The sequence below is a fragment of the Nicotiana tomentosiformis genome, chromosome 6, assembly GCF_000390325.3.
Source record: "Nicotiana tomentosiformis chromosome 6, ASM39032v3, whole genome shotgun sequence".
NCBI lineage: Eukaryota > Viridiplantae > Streptophyta > Magnoliopsida > Solanales > Solanaceae > Nicotiana > Nicotiana tomentosiformis.
In genome coordinates, this window is record NC_090817.1 from 88,865,017 (window position 1) to 88,875,846 (window position 10,830).

Genomic DNA, 10,830 nt, shown 5'->3' on the forward strand with positions numbered 1-10,830 from the left:
CTCGGGTGCCGAGAGAGGATCACTACAAAATGGGTAAAGACTTGTAGCATGGTTATAGAATGAGAAAGGTTTTAGGCTCAAAAGGGTTGACTAGGTATAACAATATTGGTGGGTCATGGAAAATTTCAAAATGGGTCAAGGAGAGCCTACAATCACTTTTCAAGCAAAGCAAAACTTAGTATTTCGCCTAGAAACACATTCGGGACAAGTTCTAAACTATTTGCACGGGTACTTGGACTTGCAACAAAACATATCACCTCTCACACAGCTGGATTGTTCAAGAGGATAGAGTCAAGGTCCCACAACAACCATATTCGAGATTAAAAATCACTAATGGTTCAACTAAATCACTCGATGAATGCTTAAGTCAACACAAGAGTCAAAAGGTCACTAACTAGAGCTATTTATTTCCAAGAACTTGTTTTAATCATAAGTATGTAGTTAAGTGTGTTGGTACCAAATGAAGCATGCTTGACTCTTCTAATTTGACTCAATTAGGTCATCTTATTCATTATTACTATTGTTCTTACCTAAACATAAAAATGGACTCAATTCCTTAAGAAGGCTGTCACGCCATCCATTGTTGGGAAGAGTCACCCGATTCACACAAAAACTACCTTTGGAAAGAACCGTGGCGTTAAGAAAACCAAAGGCTTATTGATCACTTAAAAATGAAAAGAAACTACTAAATTAAAAGGAAGCTATTAAAGTAAATAAGAATCTATTAGACTAAACATTGATTACTGCGAAAACAAAATAAAGAAGCTATAAAGTAAGCTAGTGAAAGCATAAATGAATATACAAACTGAGAAAGGGAAAGAGAATATATACATCAATATAGAAAGAAGAATATATACATAATGAAAGTAAAAATAAAAAGAGAATGTTATCAGTTATTACAAGCCAATGTCAAATGTCAAATCAAAATAGACTCCACCCTCTGAATAAAACTAAGCATTGTCTTCAATGCTTAACAAAATAAAAATAAGGAAGGGAAAGAGTATATAGGACTCCCTATGTGGTCTTAGTGTCCATAGCAGCATCACCTCACTCAGGCTCCTCCAACTGGATCTCATCATCCTATGCTCAGGGAGTAGCTAGGTTGGTGAACATCTGTAGTAGCGCCTCAGCAGTGTGGGCAGTGAGGCCCGACTTCTCAGACTGGCCAACTGGTGCCATTGGTGTTGATGGTGTTTCTGGGTCTACCGGTGCTGCTGGAGTTGTTTCCATCAGTAAGTCAAACGGATGGTCTCTAGTGGCTGCTATCTTGGTCACCTCTAGTCTCAACCTCTCAACTGATTTCCTCATCTTCTTCACCTGCTTCCCAAGCTCCTCAATTGCTTCCCCATGTGCCACCAAGGTGTCCATGGCGGTCTTCTAATTCTCCAATATTTTCTTCAAATTTTCCTCCACTAACGGAGGAATCTGGGGTGTTGGGGTAGAAGTCTGAGCTGCAAAGGCACTGGATAGGTTAGAAAGCTTTACAGTAGCTATCCACATCCAGTTGTTGAGACTCTCTAGTGTTTGGGAAACTCGCAGTGCGGAGAGTGGATAAGTAGAGGAGGAAGGCATTGATACTGATGGCCCTGAAGATGGAGGTGGAGGTATGGCAGCTGTATCGGTGGAAGGCCCGACTGCTGTGGAAGGCATGGCTACTGTAGAAGGCATGTCAGCTGAATCTGCAACTACCACTGACATCTAATCAGACTGGCCTACGAAAGTAGTCGACTTACCTTTGTTCTTCGAGTTCTTTGGGTCCTTCATAGAGTACCCGGACTAAGTGCTCCTTGGCATCCACGACACTTTGAGTGAACCATTTCCACCCCTTTCTCTCCCGAAACTGTTTTGCCACATTTGGATTGTACATATCTAAGTCTTTCAAGAGAAACTGACGCTCAAGTGTGAGCGATCTCTGCGGCCACCACTCTCGGAACCTGTTGAATGCAGTCAGGATCATGAACCTATCTTCCTAAACTTCCTTCTTTTTTGACCTCTCGAGGCCGTCAACTCTGGTATCATCCCCTCGTCCGTCATCCAGAATATCATCATCATCATCATCAACAACAATAATAACAATTGTGACTGGTGTGGCGGGGGCATGAGTAGATGAGGATTCGGAAGCCTGATTATTCCCTTCCGACCCCTTAGAAGTACTCTCAGAATAGGTAGGCTCATCTCTCAGTCTGTATCTCTCCTGGGGCAGTTGTGGCTATGATTGCACAGCCGGCTGCCTTTGCACTGAGTCGTCCTCTGATGCTTCCCTAGACGGGGCATATGAACTTGATTCAGAGGGCTCCGGCTATCTACTTCGGCCTATTATTGCCTGCTTACTGATCACCTTTTGGAGGGCGATGGGTAAGGTGCTTTTGCCTCTACCTTTGGAAGGTTTACCCCTCCCCTTGGATGTATCACTTTGTCCCTGTGATCTAACCATTGTCTGCAATACATAGTAGTAGGAATCAGTTATAGTTCAGATCTAAAGTATCATACAGTTGTAGACAAACAATAAGTAGGTTGGGGAAAGTGCGGTCCACAAAATTTTGGGTGCGGTCGCACATTGAAACTTCAAAAATGACAACTCTCTGAATACTTGATTTGTGGCCGCACAAACGTTTTTGCAGCCGTAATTGAATTTCTGCAGACCGCACAATTTCAAGTGCGGTCCGCATAATCATTTTACACCAAATGCCCTAGCCAACTGATCTACGGACCGCACAATTCCTCGTGCAGACATGCAATTCAAAAATTTATCAGACATATTCTTAGGGTTTCTAATTCACGCACAATTCAGACATGATACGCAATTTACCCATACCCCAAATAGAAAATAGGAAGTTACCCACACAAATTTAAGCTTACATGATGATCAATTTGACATTAGGCCTAAAAATAACTAAGCTAATTATGAACAAAATTAAGAAATTTCAAAATTTAAATGATGAATTGAACATATCAGTGATGTAGTAATGCTAAGGAAGCATTGAAGATGATTAAATGAGTGTTAGATGCATGAATCAGTTGAGAGTACCGTGTTTGCCTTTGTGTTAATTGTTCAGAGTTCGTAAAGTCTCAACAGTAGTGAGAAGGCTATTATTTATACTTGACTGGTTAGGGCAATGACTCAAGAGCTGAGTGCGGCCACACAATTTTGTGTGCGGTCCGCAGTCTTTTACCTATTGCACATTACCCTTTTGATGATCTGCGGTCCGCACATTTTTTAGTGCGCCCGCAGATTTTTGTGCGGCCGTACTTTAGCATCTCTGACATGCACAACTTCAGAGAGTTTGCAATTTCTGATCTCCAGTTGTGCGGCCGCAACAAGAATTGTGCGGTCGCAGATCTCTTTCTGTTGTGGCCTTCAAAATTGTGCGGTCAGCACAATAAATGTGCGGTCCGCACTTTTTATACACTTAGCCACGTTTCCTGAGCACAATTCCTTCAACACACTTCAAAACCAGTTAGCACAAAACAAGACCTATCTAAAGAATAAGAAAAAAGAAAAGAAAAAGAAACATGGGTTGCCTCCCAAAAAGTGCCTGATTTAACGTCGCGACACGACGTAGATTACCATCAATCACTTGAAATGAATCACTGCCACTACATGGCCATCACCAACTTTTCCCAAATAGTTTTTTACCCGGTGACCATTGACTCTAAACAGTTCACCATTTTTATTCTTCAACTCGAATGCACCAAAAGGTGTCACACTCACAACTTTAAAAGGGCCACTCCATTTAGACTTCAACTTTCTCGGAAACATCCGTAACCGAGAATTGAACAATAATACATGATCACCTTCTTTAAACTCCTTATTACGAATGTACTTGTCATGGAGGTACTTTATCTTCTCCTTGTATAAGGATGAACTTGTATATGCATGGTTCCAAAATTCATCTAGCTCATTCAATTATGCCACCCTTAAGTTAGAGACGAGATCTCACTCAAGATTTTGCTTCTTCAAAGCCCACATGTCCTTGTGCTCAAGTTTCACTAAAAGGTGGAAAACTTTCCCAAACACTAACCGGTATGGAGACATCCCAATCGGTGTTTTGTAAGCCTTCCTATAAGCCCATAAATCATCATCAAGTTTCTTTGACCAATCCGGTCGGTTGACATTCACTATTTTTGACAAAATACTCTTGATCTACCGGTTGGAGACTTCCACTTGTCTGTTTGCTATAGGGTGATAGGGGGCCGTGACTTTGTGAGTGACACCATATTTTTTAAGCAAGGTATCAAAAGCTTTATTGCAAAAATGTGATCCCTTAGCGCTTATAATGGCCCGCAGAGTACCAAACCTTGTGAAGATGTTCTTTTTTCAAAAATACCACCACACTTCTAGCTTCGTTGTTTGGTAGAGCAACGACCTTAACCTATTTTGACACATAATCCATAACTATTAAAATATAGGTGTTCCCATAAAAGCTTATAAACGGTCCCATAAAATCAATACACCACACATAAAAAATATCAATTTCCAAGATGGTGGTGAGGGGCATCTCATTTTTCTTTGAAATCCCACCGGCCCTTTGACATTCATCAGAACGCTTGACTAGATCACTTGCGTCCTTGTAGAGATTAGGCCAATAGAATCCACAACTCATCATTTTGGTCGTCGTTCTTGCTCCCACATGGTGACCACCGTAGGGTGAGAAGTGACAAGCCCCAAAAATTTCAAATTGTTCCTCCTCCGACACACATCTTCTAATCACGCCATCAGTACAAATATATAAGAGGTACGGTTCATCCCAATAATAGTCTTAGACAATCCCGTTTGAGCTTTTGCGTTGATTTGAAGATAACTCAACCGGATTGATACCACTCACAAGATAATTTGCGAAATCCGCGAAGAGTTGCTCATCGGGGAAGGAGTCATTGAATTCAAGGCCATCATGTGGCCTCCCCTCCTCCTCCAAACGAGACAAGTGATCCGCCACTTGGTTTTCACTTTCCTTTTTTGGTCTTGGATGTCTATATCAAACTCTTGCAACAAAAGTACTCATCTCATCAACCGAGCCTTTGATTATTTCTTGCTCATAAGGTACCGAGTGTCGTATGATCTATGTGGATAATCACCTTTGTACCCATCAAGTACGGACGGAACTTCGCCATAGAAAAAATAATAGCAAGGAGCTCTTTTTCGGTCACTGTATAATTGACTTGGGCATCATTCATGGTTTTACTAGCATAGTAGACTGGATGAAAGATCTTGTTGACACGTTACCCCAAAACTGCTCCGACCGCCACATCACTAGCGTCACACATGAGCTCAAAAGGCAAGCTCCAATTCGGGGCGATGATAATATGAGTAGTTTTCAATTTGAACTTGAGCAATTCAATTGCCTCTATACAATCCTCATTGAGATGGAATTTGGTTTCTTTCTCCAAACGCTTACACAAAGAATTCACCACTTTGGAAAAATCCTTGATAAAACACCGGTAGAACCCCACATGACCCAAGAAACTCCTCACTCCCTTCACGGATGTTGTAGGTGGAAATTTAGAAATCATATCTATTTTCTCCTTGTCGACCTCAATGCCATTCTTTGAAATTTTGTGGCTAAGGACAATGCCTCCCTCAACCATGAAATAACATTTCTCTCAATTCAACACCGAGTTCGTCTCTTCACATCTTGCCAAGACCTTATCTAATTTTTTCAAGCAATCATCAAAAGAATTCCCGACCACCGAAAAGTCATCCATGAAGACTTCAAGGAAATTCTCCACCATGTCCGTGAAGATAGCCATCATACACCTTCGAAAAGTCATCGGTGCATTGCATAACCCAAATGGCATCCACGAGAATGTGAAAGTACCATAAGGACATGTGAAAGTAGTCTTCTATTGATCCTACGAAGCAATAAGAATTTGATTGTAGCAGGAATACCCATCAAGGAAATAATAGAAAGCACGACCGGCTAACTTATCAAGCGTTTGATCTAGGAAGGGAAGTGGGAAATGAACCTTCCTTATGACTTTGTTGAGCTTACGATAGTCCATAAACACTCTCCACCCAGTCACCGTTCTTGTAGGAATCAACTCGTTCTTGTCATTGGTAACCACCGTCATACCCCCTTTCTTTGGGACACATTGCACCGGAGAAGTCCACGAACTATCGGAAATGGGGTAAACAACCCCTGCATATAACCCCTTGCTAATCTCCTTATTGACCACCTCTTGCATTGTTTCATTTAGCCTCCTTTGATGTTCAATGAAGGGTTTGGAATCTTCCTCCAAATTAATCTTGTGCATGCAAAATGCGGGGTTTATTCCCCGAATATCCGCCAATATCCATACAATAGCTTTCTTCCTCTTTTGTAGCACCGCCAATGTGGAGTCTACATGCACGTTAGTCAAACAAGAGGAAAGAATAACCGGTAAAGTAGAACAAGGGCCAAGAAATTCATAGATGAGATGTGGAGGCAATGGCTTCAACTCCAAGATAGGAGGCTTCTCGATTGAGGGCTTTGTTGGAGGAGTCTTCCAATTTTCAAGATCCAAGGAAAGTTTCTGAGGTGCATAATTGTATGACCCCATCCCTTGCAAAGAATTTACACATTCCATGAAACCATCCATTTCCTCATCATCAAAATTTATCAAAACAGCCTCCAACATATCACCCACATTAATCGTGGCACATGTATCATCAATAATAACATCGATCACCAAGTCCACAGACGAACATACTTCATTGCTACTCGGTTTCCTCATAGATTTGCACACGTGAAACACCTCATTTTCATCAAGTTCTCTGGCTTCCACATCAACTAGAGCCTTCCCCGTAGTAAGGAAAGGTCTACCAAGAATAATCGGCACCTCATAGTCTACTTCACAATCAAGAATCACAAAATCCGCCAGGAGAATGAATTTATCAACACAAACTAACACATCATCAATTATACCCAACGATCTCTTCATGGTACGATCCGCCATTTGTAATCTCATTGATGTGGGTCTTGGTTGCCCAATTTCCAAAGTATTGAAAACCGAATAGGGCATCAAATTGATACTTGCCCTAAGATCACAAAGAGCTTTAGCAAAGTTGTCACTTCCAATGGTACAAGGGATTGTGAAAGAGTCAGGATCTTCCAATTTAGGATCCATTGAGTGCACAATTGCACTCACTTGACGAGTCATCTTTATAGTTTCACAATTTATCGACCGCTTCTTTGTCTCCAAGTCCTTCATGAACTTTGCATAACCGGGCATTTGCTCCAAAGTCTCAACCAATGGCACATTAATAGATAGACTCTTCATCGTGTCAATAAACTTTTTGAATTGATTCTCGCCATTTTGCTTGGCAAGCCTTTGAGGATATGGAGGAGGAGGCCTTGGCATTGGTGCCTTAGCCTTGGGCACTACCGGCTTCGGTATTTCAACAATGTGCTCCATAGATGGGTTCACTTCCTCTTGAGTCTCATCCACATTATCATCAATATCAATTCTTAATTCATGATTTGCTTGCACCACATTGTTCGGGATCTCATCTTCCTGTACCACTTGCTCATCATCCACAATTTTCCTTTGACTTGAGGTGGGTGCATCCCCACCATTTTCACTCCTTGTAGTCACGGCCATGGCATGTCCCGTGTTGTTCCCACCCTTTGGGTTCACCACCGTGTCACTTGGTAGTGCCCCCTTAGGATGAGTGTTTAAAGCTTGCGATATTTGCCCTAATTGAACTTCCAAATTGCGAATTGAAGTATTGTGAAAGGCTAGTTGAGCATTGGAGTCGGCATTCTTCTCCATCATTTGTTTGAACATATTCTCAATTTGTCCCATCTCATTATTGGAAGAGCTTGGACCATGGGAAGGATAAAGAGGCGATTTCCTCGATTGTTGATACATCGGGGTCTTTGAAAGCCCGACCCTCGATTACCTTAGTTATTGTTCCATCCCCCTCGGTTGTTTCCTCCCTAATATCCTTGACTATTTCCACTCCAGTTACCTTGGTTAGTTTGACCATTTCAATTTCTTTGACTGTTTTTTATTGTTCTAATTCCCTTGGTTGTTTTGATTGTTCCAATACCCTTGATTACCATGAAGTCGCCATTGTTGTTGATTCGGGCCTTGAGAGTTGTTTCTTTGCCCTTGGAAGTTGTTCACATATTGTACTTCCTCATCTTGGTCATTGTAAGATTCATCTTGATCAAACCCACTATCTTCTTGCACATAATGTTCCGCACGGTTTTGCACTTGAGGACCATTTTGCCTTCTCTTGTTTACCATCATATTAACTCCCTCCATTGTATTGACTTGCTTAGGACCTTGCACTTGTTGAAGTTGAGCCTTGGCTAATTGATTCATTGTGGTGGTCAACTCGGCAATTGTTTGCCCTTGATCATGCAATTCTTTATGTAGGTGAATCATGTTTGGATTACCTTGAGGAACATTTGATATATTTTTCATGCCGATGGAGTATCCGCCATTTTATCTAAGATCTCACAAGCTTCCGCATATGGCATTGTCATGAAATTGGCAAGTTGGTTGACCATGCATTGATTGGTAGTATTGACCCCCCTGTAGAAAGTTTATTGAATCATAGCCTTCGTCATGTCATTGTTTGGGCACTCTTTCATCATAGTTTGGTACCTCTTCCATATTTCATGCAATGGCTCATTGGGTTCTTGTTTGAATGCTAGAATCTTGTCTCTAAGAGTAGCCATATGCATGGGAGAAAAGAACTTGGAAATAAATTTCTTCGCCAATTCATCCCATGTATGGATGGAATGGTTTGTCAACCTTTCTAACCAATCCAAGGCTTTCCCCCATAGAGATAAAGGATATAGCCTCAACATTAAAAAATCTTCGGAGACGTTTGTATGTTTACTCCCCCAACAAGTGTTCGCAAACCCTTTCAAGTGTTTGTACGCATTTTGATTCGGAGCCCCGGTGAAGAATCCTCGTTGCTCGAGCAATGTGAGCATAACATTTGTGATTTGAAAGTTGCCCGCCCTAATGCAGAGCGAGACTATGGTACTTGCATACCCTTCATTCGGCAACATCCGATGTGGAGCCGCTCTTGGTGGGGGTGGAACGGGAATATTATATTGAGGCGGTCCGCCTCATCTATTTGCTTGAGGTTCAAGAGGAACCTCTTCAACTTGTTCATCTTCCACGTCCACATCCCCCAAAGGCATGTTTCCGATAGGATCATTGTTGTTGAGAGCCATTGTTTCACCTACAATTGTTTCACCAAAACGATTAGTAACACAGAAGGAAAAGAAGACAATTCACACAAAAAACCAAATATATAGTTAAATCGTTTTTTAGCTCCCCGGCTACGACGCCAAAATTTGATCTCGTCCAAGTCACACCTATATTTGAGGTTATGAAATGGTCGATGCAATAGTAATACCCAAGAGAGAGTCGGGGTCGAATTCCACAGGGAGCTATATGAATGGGATTTAAAAGTATATATTGTGGTGAATGAGCTTGAACTATATTAAATTACACTTCCCTCAAGATTTGGTTGATTCAAGATCAAATTTAAACTAGGATTGCAAGATAAATAATTAAAACTAAGAAATTATTTTTGTTGTTGTTTTCAAATAATGTAAAAGGCTTAGGGCTATGACTTTCATCTAGGTGTTTGCCTAATGGGTTGTAAACTGTAAAGTTTATTTCGTTGGTCTGGGTGTATTATAGCTATCAACACTCAAGTACCCACTCAATACCTCTCGGTAAGAGAGTGATTTTGCCCGGTTTGGCCTTTTCAAGTCCAAATAGGTATTGAACAAAACTATTGATAAAATGCTCAAGTCGGATTTTACTATCTCTGGGTTAGAAATCTAGCTACTCATAATGGGTATAGAAGAAAATAAAGAAGAAAAGATGATAAAACTCATATTGCAAGATTAAAAGATAAAAATCCAATGTTAAATCACCAAAGTAAGCTAAAGTTGCCTAAAGGGGAAAGTAAAAAGGCTACAAGACTTTTAATATTCCAAACTTGACCTAATTTCGTGAAAATAGTCTATTTATACAAAGCTGGAATTTTCAGACAAAATTGCCCTTTTGAAGGTTCTGCGGCCGCACAATTATATGTGCGGTCCGCACTTTTCTTATGATCTTGACAGGAGTTGACTCTACGGCCGCACAATTCTGGATTGTGGCCGCATCTCTCATGTTCTACGGTCCGCACAATTCTAGGTGCGGCCGCACTGGGCTCTTCTGCGGATCGCACATTTTCTGAGTGCGGTCACATAGCTATTTCCGTGGCCGCACAATTATTGTGCGATCCGCATTTCTTCTTGAGCTTGAAATGAAACTCTCTTAACTTTGGCTCTTACGTAGCTTTTGCGGCCGCACAATAATTGTGTTGTCCGCACTTTGCACTGGGGCTCTGTTGATTTTCCTTCATATTCTGCGATCGCAGATAAAAATCTGCGGTCCGCACTTGAGCTTCTGTGCCTGATTTTTGTCCTTGTTCAGATCACTCCTCCTTGAGTTGGATTTCATCATAGTGGCTCATTTTCCAATACTCCTGCAGGTAAGCATATTTCATCAGTTTTTGGGAATACAATTAGACACTTTTGGACTAAAACGAAAGCTAAAAGGCGCTAATAAGTAGTCAAAATTCCCACTTATCAGTGGCCGCACGCCTGGGAAGGTTCTCGCGTACTTGGACGCGCATTTTGCATAGGACACTGCCTCACATGCACGCCCAGTGCACGCTCGCGCACTTGGGTGATGCCCGACTCGATTCTTCGTCTCTCTCTTTGAATGCACTAGTGTCCGTTGCTCCCTGAACTCGATCCCAACTAAGTCCTTGGGCTTTTACTCAGACTTCAAATCTCCAAAATAGCGTGAATTCACCTCATAACATCT